The 20,668-nt window shown below is 44.7% G+C and overlaps 1 long non-coding RNA gene across 1 annotated transcript; it reads left to right on the top strand.

Moving 5' to 3' along the window:
* Positions 1 to 15,883: 15,883 nt before the first annotated feature.
* On the top strand, positions 15,884 to 18,485 carry LOC141581404 (uncharacterized). Its single transcript, XR_012513989.1, has 2 exons — positions 15,884 to 16,153; positions 17,464 to 18,485. It is a non-coding gene; the product is annotated as an uncharacterized LOC141581404 (long non-coding RNA).
* The last annotated feature ends 2,183 nt before the right edge of the window (positions 18,486 to 20,668 follow it).

A 20,668-nucleotide genomic window follows, 5' to 3' on the forward strand; every position in this document is an offset into this window, starting at 1 on the left:
ACTGTAACTTGCAACTAGAAGTTGCTGTGTGGATGTACCCACATTTATAAACTAATCTCATACTGTTGAGCATTTAGGTTGTTTCCAAAATTTCAATATTATGAACACGATTATGATGAACTGTTACATACATCTTTGTATACATGTCCTGCAGGGTTAAAAGTTTTATCTTTCCTTCCTGTTGCCACACTGCCTTCCTAAAACATTTCTCAATAACTATTTCACTATCGTTGTAACAGAATGCCAAGTTTTCCCAAGCAGCTTGCCTCTAGTTGCAGAGCTCTGTATTAGGATCAAGATAATTTGCATGAAACTGTTTTACAAATAGTTAACCTTTTCTTCATTACAAAGCAGAGCCTTTTCCTTAAGAATGGAACAAGTATCATTTGAGTGTTTCCTATGTGCCAGGCATTGCACTAGGAATGATATCTACGTCATGCTTTTATTTTATTTATTTATTTTTTTTGAGACAGAGTTTCGCTCTTGTTACCCAGGCTGGAGTGCAATGGCGCGATCTCGGCTCACCGCAACCTCTGCCTCCTGGGTTCAGGCAATTCTCCTGCCTCAGCCTCCTGAGTAGCTGGGATTACAGGCACACGCCACCATGCCCAGCTAATTTTTTGTATTTTTAGTAGAGATGGGGTTTCACCATGTTGACCAGGATGGTCTCGATCTCTTGACCTCGTGATCCACCCGCCTCGGCCTCCCAAAGTGCTGGGATTACAGGCTTGAGTCACCGTGCCCGGCCACTACATCATGCTTATTAAACTTCACAACAACACTTTGAAGAATAAACTGTTACAATCCCCGTTTTACAGATGAGAAAACTGAGGCTCATCGAATTGAACTAATTTATCCAAGGTCATATGCAAAATCAGCATTTGAACTCAGGTCAGATTTCAGATTCTCACACTTATCATTACTGGTTTAAGTTGAAATGTGGAAGTATGAAATAGTGAGGGTGTCAGATATGTACATAGTTAACAATACTACCAGGCAAAATTAGATAATAGACACTTTAAATCAATGGATACAGAAGGTAAATGTATGCCCTTTCTAGGATGACTCAGTCCGAGCTCCATGACAGCAGCTGAAGGTGAAGAAATATGTAACCAAGAAACAATGATATCTCAAGATGTTACCCCTCAATTTCCTTTCTTCCCTCTATGTATGCGTACCCAACTTATCACAAGCATTCCTCACTAAAGGAAGGGCTGGAGATGGTGTTCATCACCTCATCCCCCTCAAAATTCCTTAGTTTATAAAAACTGAAAAGATATTAAGATTACTACTTTATTCTTGATAGTAATTATTACATAGTTGTTTGTCCAATAAAGACCAATTTTTCTCCTTTTTGCCTCTTGTTTTTATTCCAAATACCAAAAAACCCCTCATCTAATTATAAAAATGATCCATTATTATGCTACTAAAAATTCAAAATGTGAGTCAAAGTCACCAAACAGTTTTCTCTCTTTCTAGCATCTATTAGGATACTTTGAAAACTGCTCACAAGTCTCCCTCAACCACCAGCTGACCTCCTGTCTCCTCCCAGACTGGGGCTCAGGTGCCCAAATCCCAAGGCTGTCAGTCAACACAAGATCAGTCTGACTGGGCTGTGGGCTCTGTGGCTTTGAACACACCTGCCACACTCCCATGTCATTCCTGCGGGACAAGGCAAGATGTGCTGGTGGGACACTGCTCAGGCGATGTGAGACCTTGTAGCTTCCTGGTGAAGGGATATGGGAACCCTGCCGGTTTGGTGGATTTATGGCTGTGGGTCAGCTTCTAAACCTCAGTTTCCTCATCTGCAAAATGGTGATAAATGACATTCTCAAAACCATTGTGGGGACTCAATGAGATAATGATATTAAACTCTTAGCCCTGTGCCTGGCACATGGTCTTCAAGCATGGCCATTGTAAGTGGCTTTACACTGAGAACAAGGGAAGATACCTCCATCGTGCCCCTTGTCTTGGATACTGGAACTTCTATGTCTTCTCTCCACTCCCTTGACTCTGCCTGCCTCTGTCCTCTGGGAGACAAGAGCAACCTTGGGGGAGCACATAGCAGCCTCAGCAGCATTGCTGGAGAGTCAGCCACTGTTTCCTAGATACATTCTGTCCTCAGTTGCATATTTTCAACCATTATCCCTGTTCCTGCTGATACTATACATATTTTCTTACAGCAAATCCAGGGTCATTTCTTAGTCCTCATCTCACCTGGCCTCCTGCATGGTGACTGCATGAGCACTTAGAGTGGCAGGATTTCAGAAAAAGAGGGAGAATGATGGATTCCCATTCATTTGCACATAACAAGCACCTACTTTCATCGAAGCAGACAGCAAAAGCACATTCCTAGTCTGTTTCCAATTATTTAAGTGACATTCTTATAATAGTAGAACTAATAAAATATTTGCTTATAATTTACTGATCATAAACTACTCTTTTATATCAGTTTCTCTCAAAGCATACTCTATGGAATACCTGCTGTGAAGAATGTTAACACAACATTGAAAATCATTCCTTGCCCACAAAATGTGAGAAAAGGCTCTCCAAGCCTTTGAAATGAAAGTGTGCACTGCAAATCTCTAAAGGGAGTTATGGCATGCCATATTTTCCAAACTGGCTTTCAAGCTCTGTTTGTAAGAAACATGCTCACTGGACTCGTGTTCTTCTGAATACACTTTGGAAGACAGTTATAAACTCAAACCACATTTACTAGTTGTGCTATAAAATCAAACGTGGAGTTGAGGCTGGGAATGACAACCTTGGGAACAGTCAGAGAATCTCTCCTTCTGTTGTCATCAGGAATTGAAGACAGAGGAGACAACAGTGGTCAGCGATGGGCCAGTCTGTCCAAAGTGGGCAGCAGGTTTAGGAGACAAGGTGGCACATATGTAGAGAGCTCTTCTGGCCTGGCTGCCTGTCGTGGATGGGAATATAAAGTGTGCACAAAAGACACTATGACATGGTGTGGCCGGGAGGGTGGTCTAGTACATTCCTCTCTTTAGCTTTTTGGAAATAGGGTAGAACTGTGCAATTAAGCCAGCGTCAGTAAATTATGAAATAAAAGACCTGATTCTGTATTTCTGCAATAGCATACAAAAATTACAGAACTTTTAGCCACATAGAAAACAAAAACAGAAAACCCTGAGCACTTCAGTCTGCCTCACTTAGGCTCACCACCACTACATGCAGGTAACTTGTGCCTCTCCCTCCAGCCCCCTCAGCATCCAGTCCTGCTCTTCTTACATGCACAGCCCATGCACTTGACTGTGGACTTTTTCTTCCCACTTCTATGCCTCGTCCCAACCTCAGATAGGATATATCATTTTGGTCAGGACTATTTCATTTTCCCGTGGCACCAAACAAAGAAAATGACATTTTAGGCTGGGTGTGGTGACTCATATCTGTAGTCCCAGCTACTCGGGAGGCTGAGGCAGGAGAATCGCTTGAACCTGGAGGCGGAGGTTGTAGTGAGCCAGGATCGCGCCATTGCACTGCAGCCTGGGCGACAAGAGCCGAACTCCATCTCGAAAAAACAAAAAGAGACATTTTAAAACAAAGCCTGGCTTGAAGAAAAATTGAATTTATTGGATCATATCACTGAAAAGTTCAAGAGACGTTTGGTTTCAGGCACAGCTTGAGAAGGCCTCAAACAGGCACAGCTTGAGAAGGTCACTAGGATCAGGGTTCTGATTCTCTTTTAATCTTTTTTTCTTTTTCTTTTTCGAAGCCTCTCTCAGTTGTGAAGCCTGGAGTGCAGTGGCATGATCTCAGCTCACTGCAACCTCCAACTTCCGGGTTCAAGCAAGTCTCCTGCCTCAGCCTCCTGAGTAGCTGGGATTACAGGCACGTGACACCATGCCTGGCTAATTTTTGTATTTTTACTGAAGATGGGTTTTTACCATGTTGGCCAGACTGGTCTCGAACTCCTGACCTCATGATCCACCTGCCTCAGCCTCCCAAAGTGCTGGGATTAAAAGCGTGAGCCACCCTGCCCAGCCTCTGGTTTTCATCTTTCAGCTCACTTCTGGGTCTACTGCCTTCATGCTTGGTGCCACAGCACAGCAAGATGGCTATGGCTGCTTCTCACAGTCTTCAACTCCAGCAGATAGAGTGGTCTCTTTCCTGGCACTCCCTGCAGCGGTCAAGTTGAATCTCATTGGCTCTGATTGGGTCCAATCATTGGGCTTAGGAAATGGGTTGCTCTGATTGGTCCCAGCCTAGGTCCAGGTCACATCCTCCAGCACTTCAACCACAACACAAGGGTAAGAGGAAAATCTAAGCTATTTAGTTATCAGAAACAGATTAATGGCTGCTGGAAAGCACACGTGAGCGATTTCCACTATACTAGACTCAAGAGGTCATTTAGGATAAAGGCTCATGCTGCAGCTAGATGACCTGTGTTTAAATCCTGGCTATGGCCTTGTTGACTGAGTGACAAGTTATTTCTTCATCTGAAGAGACAGGGACTTGCTATGTTGCCCAGGCTGCACTTGAACTTGTGGCCTCAAACAATCCTACTGCTTTGGCCTCCCAAAGTGGTGGGATTACAGGCATGAGCCCCCATGCCTGGCCTGAGTGACGAGTTCTATTAACCTCATGGTGCCTCAGTTTTCTTCCCTGACCAATGGAAATGATGAAAGTGTTTACCTCTTAGGATTGTTGTGAGGTTTCACTGACTCCCTGTAGATATACCACTTAGAAACTGTCAGACAGTTGCTATGTGATACCTTGATGTTAGCTGTTACCTAGGAGATGCCTTGACTCCAAGACTTCCCTCTGAGATATCTGAACTTACCTTTTCTTGGCATTTCCTCTTTCTTTTTAAATTATTAAGAAGGAGTCAGGAGGTAGAGGCTGGTAGGTTTGTGGCCCTGCCTCCTTTCCTTGCTCTGCAAGGCTGGGGGCACCATCAGCATTGCTTTATTTGAAGTGGGAACTTCAGCAATTTTGAGTCAATACATGTCGATAGAGTCATCCATAAAAATGATCATCAAGGATCATTTATTAGCTTCACAAATGCATATCGAGTAAACATTTATTGGCCGCTCCTATGTGTACTCAGGGCTGAAATTGCCAAGTTGAATGAACATGTGACTGCTTTTTAGAACCTCATAGACTAGAGGGAAAGACAGGCATGAAAACAGGTGACTAAAATAAAAAGGATTTATTGTAGAAGTGTGTACCAGATGTCGACTCTATCTGGGATGGGGAATGGGTTCCGTTTATACAAAAGATGAGGTGGTTACGTGGAATCTTTAAAAAGAAAAAATAATGTGTGGAAAGGAAGGTGAGGACGAGAGGGGAAATCATTCAAGGCTGAGAGACGAGCACACGTAAAGGCAGGGCGGCGTAAAGAGTGACCTCAGGTCTCTCAGTGGGGATTAGCTTGGGTGTCTTAAGTTTGTGCGTAAACGTCTAAGGGAGGCTAAAGATGGAAAGAAACTCAGAAGTGATGGAACATAGCACCGCTCCTTTTCAGCAGACCCAAATACAAACATACACATTCTATCTGAAGCTTTGAGGCTTTAGACTTTGACGAGACCATCTAGACATTTTGACTACCTCTTCGAAAGCTAACTGTCCAGTTCTACTGTTTCCCCACATTGCCTCCAAAGCTCAAACTAAAGAAGTGGTAAAGAATAGGTTATTGGAAACAAGAGGTGGCAGACTGAGATCTCCAGGGTGTTTATATGGTTAGGAGAATCAAGGCTGCAAGGAAGGATTCAGTTAATCCACAAGGATTTATTGCTAGGAGCAGTGTGGCTCATGCCTGTAATCCCAGCATTTTGGGAGGCCAAAGTGGGAGGATCACTGGAGCTCAGGAGTTCAAGACCAGCCTGGACAACATAGTGAGAACTTGTCTCTTAAAAATTAACTGGGCATGGTGGTGTGCCCCTATAGTCCCAGCTACTCAGGAGGCTGAGCCCAGGAGGTTGGGGCTGCAGTGAGCAGGGGTCATGCCACTGCACTCCAACCTGGGTGACAGAGGGAGACCCATTGTCAAACAACAACAGCAACAAGGACTTATCGAGTCCTTCATGGACCTCATGTCAGGCACTAGGAGGTTCTTAGGTATCAGGCAGCTAAAGTGAGCAGGAACATGGTCTGCTGGGTGGGTCTGTCCAGGATGGGGTAGCAGGCAGTGCCACATGCTGGCGGGTAGAAAAATGAGGGGGACTTGGCAAGGCCTATCAAAAGTGTTACAATTTTACTTACTTTTTATTTCTAGAAATTTATTTTAAGCAAATAATCATAGATTAGCACGAAGATTCATCTGCAAAGATGTCGTCTTAGCATTTTTAGAACAGCGAAAAATGGAAATGCCCAACACTGGGGATTGAGTACACAAATCCCAGTTGATTTATTATGAATAGCCACATAATAGATAAATAGTCGATAGGAAAGTGTTTCAGAAGTCCTAGTGTTATGAGAAAATATGTATTGCAAATCAGTGCATTTGCAATTGTGTAATGATAGCCTGCCTGTACATCAGTCACACACACACACACACACACACACACACACACACACACAGATGCACGCACAGAGTAGGGGAAGCTAGACGGATGGAGACGGAAATAATACCAATAGTTTTAACTGAGTATTGGAATTTTCAGTTATTTTGTTATTTAAATTTTTATTTCTTTCTGATAAATACCAAAATTACTATATTCTACTACAAATAATTATTACTTTTATAATCTAGGAAAAATACATATATATATATACGTGTGTGTGTGTGTGTGTGTGTGTGTGTGTGTGTGTGTGTATCATACATACCATCTTGAACCCAGTCTGGTTCAAATTGGAAATCATTCAGAGATTATTTATTTCTGAAATCAAATCAGAAATATTTACCTCTTTCCCATATTCCTTTTCTAGTTCCCTGTCTCCTTCTCCTCTTTCCCCGACTTCACTCTGTGGGATATCTGGCCGCCCCCCTCTTCTCTATTTACAGGGGCCACCCTCGTCACTGCAGCCTGCCTGCTGCCTCCTCCCTCTGCATCCAGCTGCAGCCCAGTGTCTGCCATTCACGTCCCTGACTTCTGCCTCCTCAGCTTTTGTAGGTAATCCACCTGGGTGTTAGGAGAACCTACAGAAAAGAAATGATAGAGTCCTTAACCTCATCATTTACCTTTTAAAAAAAGCAAAACCAGAAAAACAAACCAAAACACTTATTGAGGGCTGATAGCTGCTGGGCAGTTAGAGAAACCAGATTAACAAACCGTGATGATGGCGTGGCTGGGCAGTCATGCCTGAGCTCAGTAAGGGAGAGGCCATACAGAGAGGAGCAGAGAGAGCTGCAGGAAGAGGCGAACCTACCAATGAGCATGGCAGGTGGGGATAGACAGAGGTGAGTTGAGGGGCACAGCATGAGCAGGCTGTGCCGGGGTGTTGGCCAGGGCTGTGGTGTATGATCTGCTAGAGCAGAAGGGGAAAGACCAGAATGAAGACAGGCTCTACAGACCTCCGAATAGTCGCAGCTGTGAAGAACGGAGGGGGTTATCACCAACGTTCCTTTGATTGCCAGCAACAGAGACCCATTCAAACCTATTCAGGTAAAGGGGATATTTATTGCAGGTGTCTTGGAATCCAGAAAGCTTGTGGCAACAAGGCCACCTTCTTCCTAATTCCACCTGGCCTGGGGCCTCCCAGAGCCTCTGCTCCAGGCTCCCCTCTCTGCAGACCAGCCCCGTGTGCAGGCTCACCTGTGTTCCCACGGCCCCGTCGCCTTCTCATTCTATATGACCTCCCAGCTCCCCGGCTCTCCTACTCACTGCCCCAGTTTTCAGGTTCTGAGAGAAGAATCTGATTGGTCCAGTTCATCTCATCTTTCTAGGCCAAAGGGGAGTGATTTGCTTAGGGTTTTTCTTCCTTTTTGACCATGAACTTCCACCGGGAAGAGACTGTGACTCTTTTGTTCACCGTTGTGTCCCTCATATTTGTCACAGGACTTGGCAAATTGTCAGTTCTCAAAAGATACTTGCTGCACAATGGATAACCCATTTCCGGATGGATTGTGTTCATCGAGCCAGCTGCTGGCATAGGTAAGGGCAGGCTGAGAAGGGCAAGAGAGGCCATGGGCACAGGCAGCTTCCTCTGCAGGCCCAGTGGGCATGGGCACGGTGACCCTCGTTGCTAATGCCTACAAGACCACTGAAACCCTCTGAGGTGCTGGTTTAGAAAATGGTTGCCATAAAGCTCAGCTCTAAATTTTCAGCTTAATTTTAGCAACTAGCTTTAGCCTAGATTTTTCCAGTACGAGCACTCCAGTCCAGCCCTTGACTGGCCTTCCCTTTCATCTGCAATTTTAGGAAATTTTCAGGGAATGATTATTTTAATGGTCCATTGTCTCTGTGTCTTTGCAAACTGTCTTATATCTTCAAAAACTTATAAATCTTAAAAAGAAAACTACAAAGTTATAAGTGACTCATGAATTGGGTGAACACAGGTGGTTCAGGGTGGTTTGGGGTCACAAAGGCCTGCCTGGATTGAGGGCCCATGAGAGTGATTTCCCCTCCAGGCCCAGCAAGAAGTAGGGAGCCTCTTTCCCCTCTGGGACCTGGAGGAGAGCAAAAGATGTTGGCTTCCTCAGTATGGAAAGGGCATCTGGCCCTCTCCGCAGGTCAGATTTGATGAAAACAGAGTAAATACCAGGCCTCTGATCAGACTGGTGATGGGGTGGGAGCAGGCAGTTTCTGATTTTAATACCTCTGTCTCCTTTTCTGTCTTCTGATTTTTAGAATATTCTGAAACCTTCAGTTTTATTTCCAACCATTCACGGGTAGATCATTACAGAACTCGCCAGGCTTACATGAATAACGCATTGGGGTGAATTGTGTGGTTGGAGCCAGAATATTCTGGATTCGACCTTCATCTCTGCAGGTAGCTGCTGTCTCCTGCAACCCACGCTCCTCAACCTTCGAGCACCCCTCTCCTTCACTTTATGTCTGTCTACATCTGCTCCCCCACCCCCATCTCCAGACTGTTCTGTCTGTCCTACATTGCTCTAGGAGGGCATGATAGGGTCCCACTTAGAGCTTCCTTGGCCTTTGGTGACACAAGAATATCGCGCTGTCCCTGGAGCCTTTGGAGTGGAGGCTTGGAGAGGTGGGCAGCTCAAAGCCCTCCCATTCTCCCCTCCCCATGTCTCCCTGCCAACAGCACAGCCTGTAGATAGTTATGCTGGGCTCCTCCGTACCCACCTCTGTCCTGTTGTCTTAGCAACGAGACCGAGGAAGTTGGGTTTCTCGGTATCCAAGGTTACCCTGTGTTCAGACAGCTGCCCAAGTTACATGTACATATGGATCTACAGTTGGTTCAGCGAGAGGAGGCTTACATTGTATGTGGGTTATACAGGTGTATGCAGGTGACAAGCCAAATCTGGGTCTGATCTTGAGATACCTTTTCATTCGAATAATCAGAACTCAGGGTTATAACTAGGAATGTTGGATCCCCTTTGCAATGTTTAACACGATCTCTTCCAAGTAAGCAGAAAGAACTCCCCTTCTGTAGGAGAAGTGGGCTTTTAAAGGAGGGGACAAGGAAGGGGGAGGGTGGGAAGGGAGGGTGAATCTGATTTATTTTTTGTTTAGGTAAGTGGATTTATGAAAGAGAAGGAGGGGACATCTTAGTACTTTAGAGTTGATAGCTCTGGGTGCTGTTTCCGGGAGTCCCACAGACCTTCTCTTCCAAGACTTCCAGGGTCGAGCTTCTAGGTCAAGGGACACACATGGCCTACTCGATAAAGTCAGATCTGATTAGAGGCAGCAGGCCTTCATGCTGGGAGTTCCTTGGTGTCTCCGACCTGCTCTATCCTGCAGGCTGCAGCTGTCTGGGGCCAAGGCTCTTCTTCGGCTGTCGCCTCTGAGTCCCGCTCAGCAGCACACTTTTCTCGGGCCCATGGGCCCAGTCCAGTGCTGCTTACTCCCACCTTGACTCAAACCCTTTATGTTTTCTAAGGCAGTTTTACAGATATCTCATATGACCCTGCAAAAATCCAACAGGGAGGAAGGTGTTATCTGGCCCATTTTGCAAAGTGAGCAAACAGGGACTTTGGGCAGCTCACTTGTTAGCCGGAAGCGTTTGCTGAGGCTGGTGCCATGTGCTCTGAGGCCTGGAGCCCCCCTCTTCCCATTGCCTAACCCCACGACTTGGGAGTGTGGTCATGCTGAAGATCATTTGCTATCTCACTGGGAAGAAGCGTTTGCACACCCTTTTTACTTGGTCTTCTCTCAAAGAAATTGGAATAAATTAAAAGAATCTCATTGACTCTAGTAGTATAGTTTTCAATAAAAAGTTCATGGTTACAGTGAAAATATTCTCCAAACTAAGAAGTAGGACATATGGTCTGACCAAGAATTCTTTCTAATTTTTTTTTTTTTTTTCAGACAAAGTTTTGCTCTTGTTGCCCAGGTTGGAATGCAATGGCGCCATCTTAGCTCACTCCAACCTCTGCCTCCCAGGTTCAAGTGATTCTCCTGCCTCAGCCTCTTGGGTAGCTGGTATTACAGGCGCCAACCACAATGCCTGGCTACGTTTTTTGTGTTTTTAGTGGAGACAGGGTTTCACCATATTGGCCAGGCTGGTCTCGAACTCCTGACCTCAGGTGATCCGACAGCCTCAGCCTCCCATAGGGCTGAGATTACAGGCGTGAGCTACTGCAACCCAGCCATTTTTCTAATTTTTGAATTTGATTTTATGAAAAACAAAGTTAATAAAAATTACATCTCATCCGGTTATACATATAACCAATTGCCATCAGTGGGGAAATAAAATTACTTGAATCAGGGTTTTCCCAGAAAGTTTGGGACAATTGTGGTTGTGTTAACGATACTATGTGGTGTTTAGTCATGCTTCCTATCTTTTTTTAAATTCACATACTCTTGTTCCTTCAGGAAGATTAAAGTGATTTCTAAATAATTTTAATTAATTCTTTTGAAAATATTGACATTGGGCTCAATAGTAATTGATTACTTGACCAGCCTTCTGGGAGATTTGGCAGAATTAATACTATTACAAGAGATGTAGAATTCTGATCATGCATTATACCTTTTAAAAAATCTCAGATTAGAAAATTAATAGTCAACTGTTCCAATTTGAAAAACTGTGATCTTTGGTTTGTAGTCATTATCTATTTCCAAAAGCTTTGAAAAGAAATCACATCCTAATTTTCAGTTTTTTCCTGGTTTTCTTTCAAGGAAGTTCCAGAAGGATTTAATAAACATGCAGGTCAGGCAAATGTCTGGAATTTCTAAGAAAGAGACTGTAAATTCTTTACCACCAGAGGTATTCTAAGAAGAAAAGCTGGCAATACCAACATGCCAAGAACTTTATTTTATGAGCATCAGAAAGAGTGAAATTGTATTAAATTTATTAAGCTACGCTCCAGAAACATGGGCAGCACAGTAGTTACATCATTTCTTATTGGTTTAAAAATTAATAAAAACCCAATTACCGTACGATTTTATTATATTTCTATATTGCTTGTAAAATATAATTATACAGCTATAAAGGTATGCTTCTGTTATTCTGGTTCTCTCTTGTTTTTTGCTGCTGTCAGAACAATCTGTCTTCAAACATAACCCTAAGCAGCTTTAAGTTGCCTATTTTACAACATCAATAAAATGAACCTCCCTGTTTGTCTTAAGAGTATTTTGCAAGAAATCACTTTTAAGATTGAATAAATGTTTCACAGATTTGAAGGAAAGGGAAATACTTAGTGTCACATGATACCTTTCTAAAAATGAGAGTTGTGGCCGGGCGCAGTGGCTCACATCTGTAATCCCAGCACTTGGGGAGGCTGAAGAGGGTGGATCATCTGAGGTCAGGAGTTCAAGACCAGCCTGGCCAATGTGGTGAAACCCTGTGTCTACTAAAAATACAAAAATTTTCTGGGGCCTGGTGGTACACACCTGTAATCCCAGCTACTCTGGAGGCTGAGGCAGGAGAATCACTTGAACCAAGGAGATGGAAGTTATAGTAAGCCGAGATCACACCATTGCACTCCAGCTGGGGCAACAGAGTGGGACTCTGTCTCAAAGAGAGAGAGAGAGAGAGAGAGAGAGAGAGAGAGAGAGAGATTTGCATTCTCTCTACAGGTGATCGTTTTAAAAAACAGAATGAAAACTCAGAACCATAATAAACGTTATGGAAGCTAATGCTTCACAGTGAGACCCCACCTTAGACACATGCTTGCTTTTTTTTTTTTTTTAAAGAGGCCTCGTCTTTTTATTTATTTATTTATTTAAGATGGGGTTTCACCATGATGGCCAGGCTGGTCTTGAACTCCTGACCTCAGGTGATCCACCCACTTCGGCCTCCCAAAGTACTAGGATTATAGGCGTGAGCCACCGTGCCCGGCTATGTTTGCTTTTTTTAACCTTGAAAATTGTAAATTACCAGCTGCCAAGTCTAGGACCATTCATGACCACACATCCAGGAGTTCAAGTTTCTTCCCACTTTGAACATATGTATGAAACTTATTTCCATAAATATTCAGATGCTCACAAAGTGTACATGGGCACATTTTACAAGTATATTCACATCTTCCTCTGCATCTTGCTGGTGTTACATGTTCCGACTTTGAGCAGGTGGAATGTAATCTTTTCGAGAGTCCAGGTTTGCAGTGATTAAACTGCTTACTGCGAAAAATGCACAGCAGAGCATAACCTGGTACAAAATGTAACTGGGTTGAATTGCGTTTCAGAAATGGCTACTGGATTTGCCCAGATTCAACTCTATTACACACAACCAACCACAGTGAAAATGGGTCATAAACACAGCTTGCATTACAGAGGCAACCAGATTTTGGGCACAGCACCAGGATCTTTCTTTCCCTCCCCGCTTTATCTTTGGCCAGGTTTCCATTAGCACAGCCAGACCTTTGTTCTGCTGACAACCCTGCAAAGTCAGTAGAGCTTCTGATTCTTGTGTTCTTCCTCCATTTGTACAACAGGGGCTCCCCGCTACCCTCTAAATCAAGATCCATGCTTGAACTTGAAGGATGAAAGAGAAAATAGAATTGAGTTGCTTTTGAGGGGTTAATTAAAATTAATCCTGGATGGAATGAATGGCCTGAATGCCACAGTTCTCACTCTCACTTCCCTTCCCCAGTGCTCTCCTGCCCCACACCCTACTCAGATTGCTGTGCCACCTGGTTTCCTGATGAGCTGTTGTAGCACTAGCTTCTTAACAGCCTTTGCTCAGTGCAGCCATTCTTTCCAGTCTGTACTTCCCAGCTCAGCTGGTCATTTGTTCATCAGTTTAACACATTTACTGATCTTTTGCCATGGGCCAGGCATCGTGCTTGGGATGCAAAGATCCACTCACGCCATCAATCAGTCAATTAATTATCAATATTTTTTGAGCAACTATTATGTGTTTCAGGCCCCAGTTTATAGCAGAGAACAAAACAGCCTTTAGGGTGCTTAGCATCCACAGGGAGAGTGGTGGAAACGAACAAATTATGTACCTAAATTATATACTATTAATATGTTCGTTAAGTGCTGTGGAGAAAAGAAGAAAGCAGGGAAGAGAAGTAGGGAGTGTTGGGTGGGGCGTGACAATTTTAAGTTGGGCAGTTGAGGGGGCCTCACTGTAATGATGGCATTGAGTAAAGGTCTGAGTGAGGAGAGGGAGTTGACATGGATATCTGAGTGTGATCATTAATGTTACATGTTAACTTGACTGGGCTAGGGGAAAGCCCGATAGCTGAGAAGCATGACTTCTGAATGCATCTGTGAGGGTTTTTCTGAAAGGATGATCATTTGAATCAGCAGACTCAGTGAAGAAGCTCCACCTTCATCAATGTGGGCAGGCACCATCCAAGCCGTTGAGGCCCCCAGTAGAACCAAAAGGCAGAGGAAGGGCAGCGGAGTGGCCAAAGGTCAGCGGAGTGGCTATCAGCTCCTAGAGGCCTCCCTCCAGTCCGAGCCTGCATCCCCCATAGGCAGTTCACAAGGTGACAGCGTGCTCCCTTCTTTGAGGCCATTAGGACAAATCCCTCTCTCCACTGGGCTAAGATGAAGTCATGTATAACATAAAGTAATCCCAGGAATTACTCTCCTGACATAGTTCCAAGTCCCACTCATGCCAGGGAAGGGGATGACACGGGGCATGTGCACAGGAAGGGGGTGAGCAGGGGAGTCGGGGGAGTCAGGGGAGTCGGGGGAGTCGGGGGAGTCAGGGGAGATGGGACTCTTGGAGCCATCGTTGATCCTGACCACCCTCCCACTGTCTTCTGTCCCTCTTCTCTCCCATCTGCTCTCCACACCCTTTGGAATTTAGTCTCTGGGTACTTCTTACCTCTAGGAAAATGTAAGTCATATTCTAGAATGGGAATTTTATTGTCAAAAAGGAATTTGAACTGAATCAAAAGAATTCGAACAGAACTGAGCCTCCCTCTTAAGCTAATCTGAAGTCCACTCGATTTGTTTACTAAAACATAGGATTCACTATGTTGTGACCAGTGCTGCTAAATGCTTTAAGTACACGATTCTATTTAATTTCTTGGACATCTGTATGAGAGGAGCATTGGTGGTCCCATTTTACAGATGAGGAATCTGAGATTCAAAATGGACTTACTTAGGCTCACAAAGGTAACTACAGAGAAGACAGGTTTGTCCAAAGGCCCTGCCCTTCACTGCTGCCCATCTTGCCTCTGGCTCTCACTTCAACTTGGGGTGGGCAGGATGTGGAATGAACAGCAATGCCACTTCTCAGAATGACATTCCTCCCCTGCATTAAATAGGAAACCACTGTCTTCTGAAACTATCCGTGTCTGGTGCACCAGCCAGCCCCCTTTGGCTCTCTCTTCACAGTGCATGATGCCTGATATTTTCAAATCAGCTTTCAGTCATCTTCATTAGAACCACAACTTTGAATCAAAGAGTAATTGTAAACCTTAGAAGTCAGAAAGAAAAGACTGTGTGTGGGTTAACCCTAAGGTGGAGTTTCTAGCATTTAGGACTTGTAGAAATTTTGGATAGTCATCAGTGGAGCATGAAATGGCTCTAAGCAAAGCACACACCTTCCCTGGGCCATCTCCAGACCTTTGCATGGTCCAGTGGCGGCCTGGCATAGGTTCTTCAGAATCGAGCTCTTGATCTGCTGCCAAGATTGTGGCCAAGGCTTACAAAGGAGGCAGGAAGTGGCTGGCATCAAGTGGCCACACTGCTTTGTTTTAGAATCTTTGTCAACTTGGGTGGACTGAGAAAACACCCTGAAAGATTGGTGGACCTACAAGGGAAGTCACTTAGCACCATGGTAAAAGGACAGGCTTTCACCCAAGTCTTGTGTTTAAACACTGCTTTGCCGTTTGATAGGTGTTTGACTCAGGAAGTTTTTTTTTTACCCTTTCCAAGCCTCTGTTTCCTTATCTGTAAGTTGGAGGTGTGAACACCTACCTCTGGGTGGATTCGAGTGAGACATTAAATTCCTCAGTGGATAGTAAAGCACCTGCCCAAAGGAAGCGTGTGACATGGACACTGCTGTTGTGTTGCATTTGCAGCTGGTGCTCTCCTGCTCGACACTGTCTGTCACACTCGAGCAGAGGTACCTCCATCAGCCAGGCAAGAAATGCCACATCTTCTAAGAAGCCTTCTTTTAGGAGAGGCTCCCAATCCATGCCTGGGACACCAGAGAAGCTTCTAGGGTGAGAGGATGTTTCAGAGCGACACTGATGAAGGTACAGGAGTTCACAAGAGAAAGTGGGAAGGTGCTCCGGGAAGTGGGGAGTGAGAAACGGGGCGTTCCCAGGGCTCTGCAATTTGTTATTGCTGGAGCTGAAGCGTCTTATGTTTTCCCTGCCCTGATGTCTAGAGGAACGGATGTAGGAGTTTAAACGTATAAAGTGTCACCATCTGTATCACTTAGAGAAGCAAGTGTTCTGAAAATTTGTATGTAAATGCGAGCGAGACAGGCAAACACACACATACACACACACAGAGTGAAACACAGTTACGTGAAGGCAACACTCTCCAACAGTTCAATGATACCTCCAGTCTTAGGAATCAGAACCTGTTTTACAGACTGCGACTGAGAGCAAGAAGCCCGCTGTTTCTTTGGTGTTGGCGTCTCTGAGAACAGCACTTCCACTGCATTTTTCCAAGTGGCAACCCTTTTAGTTGAAGATCCAGGCACTGTGGTAAGCACCTTGTTGCATATGTCAGATGTGTTATTATCTTTATCAATTTTCTCATAACTTATCTGCATGCAGTTTCATTTCCATGTGGACACAGAATGTTTGTCAGGAAGACCGATTAGGTAGCAGCCCCTTCTGTGTAACTTGGCAACCGACTGCAGGGTTTTTGTTTTTTGCTCTTCTTGTTTTTGTTTGTTTTTCTGGTTGGTTGGTTGGTTTGGTAGAGACAGGATCTCATTATGTTGCCCATGCTGGCCTGGGACTCCTGGCCCTAAGCGATCCTTCCATCTTGCCCTCCTAAAGTGCTGGAATAACAGGCATGAGCCATCATGCCCAGCCTTGTTATTTTTGAAGCCTGAATGAAGGCTCTTTGTACCCTTGGACTTGTGACCTGGAAGGGACACAGAGCAAAGAACTGTCCACAGTGGCCAAGGGGCACAGAGTGCTTACAGCTTCGGGGCCTTGCAGCTATGCCTTGCCAGTTATTTGATTTCATCTGCCTATCGTATACCTCTTCGTTTGTATCCTGTCTCTTTCAAACTATGCCACATCATGACACCATCCAAAAACAAAAATATCTTCCCCCAGATCTCTTGAAAAAGAAAGAAAAGAAAGAAATAGGTAGAAACTCCTCATGTTAACCCAGTGAAAACTAGGGCAATGTCACTGTCTTTGGATCTCTCGATGTTACGGTTCTGTAGGCAAAGACTGCAGCAAAGAAATCACACACTAGCTCACTCTGCGGCCTGAACAGGCTGGGTGGAGAGTGCAGGCCATCCCAGCAGGGTCAGGCCTACAGCCTGCCAGCCCCACCTCCCTGCTTCCCTCTTCCAATATGCCATTCTGTAGCTTGGGTTTCTCTGCATTTTCATCGTCTTTGCCTTGGAGTCTGCTGTTCACATGCAGCAGTTACTATGGTAATAGGAAAACCCTGTTGTGCTAACAATTTTTTACAGAGAGAGTTTAGGCAGAAGTGTGAAACTGGTGTGTTTGTCTTTTAATGGGGATCGAAGTCTGTGTTCTGAGTTTCCAAGGGAGTCCAGACGAGTTCTGGTCTACCCGCAACTGTCCAAGCCACCTAGAAATGGGTCATTGCCTGGGCCACTGGGTGGGGATAGACTGCCAGCCCTGGGTGAATCAGAAATGTCTTTGTGGGGAGCAGGGAACAAATAGTCCCAGCTCTCGCTCCCTTCAGTACTGGGTCAGAATCCAGGTGTGCTTATCACCTCTGAAGTGAGAAATCTTCCAAGTGAATAAATGAACACATGGCTTTGTTTTTTGTTCATTCTCTATGTTCTCTTTTCTCCTTTAAGAGTTGTGTGGAAAGCGGGATCTAATTACCCTTAAGAGCTTCTGTACAGCAAAAGAAACTAACAACAGAGTAAACAACCAACCTACAGAATGGAAGAAAATATTCACAAACTATGCATCTAACAAAGGTCTAATATCCACAGTCTATAAGGAACATAAACAAATCAACAAGGAAAAAACAAATAACTCCCTTAAAAAGTGGGCAAAGGCTGTGGACAAACACTTCTCAAAAGAAGATGTATAAGCAGCCAATAAACATGAAAAAAATACTCATCATAGATAATCATCAGAGAAATGCAAATCAAAATGGCAATGAGTTGCTAGCTCACACCAGTCAGTATGGCTTTCATTGAAAAGTCAAAAAATAACAGATGCTGGCAGGGCTGTGGAGAAAAGGGAACACTTATATACTGTTGGTGGAAATGTAAATTAGTTCAGCCACTGTGGAAAGCAGTTTGGAGATTTCTCAAAGAACTAAAAATAGAACTACCATTTGACCCAGCCGTCCCATTACCGGGTATCTACTGAGAGGAAAACAAATCATTCTAACCAAAACGACACCGGCATTCACATGTACATCGCAGCACTATTCACAATAACAAAGAAATGGGATCCATCCAGGTGCCCACCAACAGTGGACTGAATAAAGAAAATGTGGCACATATACATTATGGAATCCCATACAGCCATGAAAAAGAACGAAATCACATCCTTTGCAGGAACGTGTGTGCAGCTGGAGGCCATTATCCTAAGCGAACTAACTTAGGAATATCACATATTCTTACTTATAAGTGCGAACTGAAAATTGGGAACTTGTGGACATAAAGACAGCAACAATAGACACTGGGATGACTAGATGGAGAAGGAAGTGAGGGAGGCAAAGGTTGAAAAACCAGCTGTCGGGTATTAAGCTCAGTACATGGTGATGGAATCATTCATATCCCAAGCCTCAGCATCATGTAATATGCCCACGTAACAAATCTGCACAGGTACCCCGTGAACCTAAAATAAAAGTTAAACAAAAGTTGTGTCGGGTGAGTATGTGGGCTGGACTGTGAGCTTCTGAGAGCAGGGCTGAAGCTTACTTGTTTTTTTTTCCCCTCTTCCCCTGCTCCCCATCAGGTCCGGATTGTAGGCCCAGTGGATGCTCCATAAATGCTTGTGTTGACTTGACCTGACTAGTTGGTAGCCCACAGCAATAGAGAACCAGAGAGACAGATTACATCAGTGTTTTGAAAGAAGTAAGGTACAGGGGAAGCCTCCTCTGGGGAGATCTATCTGGGCAGGAGAGAGCTGTGGGACATCACGAGACTTAAGCCATCTCTAGACTGGGGCTGGGAAAGTGATGCCTACCTCCTTTCTCAGACAGTCCAGGGCAGCAGGCACATGGAGTGTTGCAGATGACTCTATTGTGGAACACATTTATGTGGCTCAGGACATGACCCACTGCTGGCACATTCCACCCATCCTCCATCCTCCCTGTTTCTTGCACCTTTTAAGGCTAATTATCTCTCCCTTTGCTCCCGTAAGTGATAGGGAGGTAACAGCTGTTCACACTGCCATTGTTCAGAAATCATAGCCTCATACAGCCTAAGCATTGCCTTGGATCTCAAAGATCATTTGGAACAGTGAGTGATTCACAATCCTTCTTTCCCCCATGCAACACCCTAAAGGGTCAAGCCATCTTCCTATCAGCAGAAAGAGCCTTCTACCATGGTAGAAGGGGAATTTCAGGAGGTCATGGTGGTAGCTGTCAGGTTTGGTTTCTGTCATCTAGAGGGCAGAGCCCTTGGGGAAGGGGACATAGGACATGTACGTTGTGATAAAAGTGATTAGAAATAACCTGGAGCACACGACGGGAAGTCCTGCCCTCTCTGCCTCCCACAGTTCTGATACCCACTTCTTTATGCTCCTTCTTAAGTTGAAAATTATCAATAAAGTTAACTTACTTTTTCAGACGTGGAAAGCCAGACAGACCCAAAGAAAAAAGGCAGCCAGAAACACAGAGTAAAAGACAATGCTGTGTGTCAAACTGCAGTCCCACGACTCTCAGTCCAGATCAGCAGAGCACAGAACTCTCTGAAAAGGTCTAACATGCTTTCTGCAGCAGAGCAAAGGGTATCGATCTACTTATTTGTTAGTTTAAAATGAAGGAAGAAGGAGGGGGGCAGGGAGTTCTTGAAAAGCAGCTGAAGAAGTCAAGGTCACTTGGACATCAGCTAGAGGCATGGAAGGACAGGGGCTGGTGCTTGGGGGCAGGAGGAAGTCCTGCTTTACCTGAGAGTGCAGGCTGCTTTCCAGGCTGGACTGAGATGGCAGAGGGCGCGGGGGCTGGGGACTGTGGGTGGAGAGGCACTGGAGCTGGGGCGTGTGGGATCTCAATCCCACCGTGTGTATCCCACTCCGTACTAAGTGAGGCTGTGTCAGTCACGCACCAGCTCTGTCATGCACCAGCTAAGTGACTTTGGCAAGCTGCCTAATCTCTTTATGCTTCAATTTCTTCATTTGTAAAAATGAAGATGGTAATGAAAGTACTTATCTGGCAGGTTACTATAAGGATTAAACAAGTTAATATGTGTAAAGTGTTTAGAAGAGTGTCAAGTAGAAAGTAATCAATTATATTAACCATTATAATTGTGTTTATTACCTTGGCTGGCTTATGGGTCCCCAGAAAGCCAAAGAAAGAATCTCAGCGTTGTGACAGAATGTGAGCAGCTACTAGAGAGAAGACTTAACAAGGCAAATCGAGGTTTAAACCAGAACCACTGGAACCTGTCATGGGTGAATCAACGAAGGACTCAAGTGGTAAGGCCCCTGATGTGCCTGCTAAGCGGGCGTCAAACATTTTCCATTCATTTCCTCCAAGTTCCCCAGCTTTCTGTGCCTTCCTCCCACCTCCCAGGGATCTGCTCACATCACACTCCCTGGCAGTGAGTATAACCCTCCCATTCCATGGGGACAGCTCCCCCAGCCACAGAGACTTGTATTTGCAACTTTACTGGGAGTTGCCATCAAACCTTCCCTGTCTTCAGGACCCTGTGCCCTGCTAGGTGACACATAGCTGCTTTGAGAAACAAACTCTGAACATTCATGGGATACTGTTTTCTATCATAGTAGCACTCATAACCATCTCAGGGGATGGTCATAATTTTAAAAATCAGTATTCCAGGGAAATAGGTAGTTCACTCACTAAGGAAAAGGAATTCC

Source organism: Saimiri boliviensis, chromosome 15, assembly GCF_048565385.1.
Source record: "Saimiri boliviensis isolate mSaiBol1 chromosome 15, mSaiBol1.pri, whole genome shotgun sequence".
NCBI classification, from domain to species: Eukaryota; Metazoa; Chordata; class Mammalia; order Primates; family Cebidae; genus Saimiri; species Saimiri boliviensis.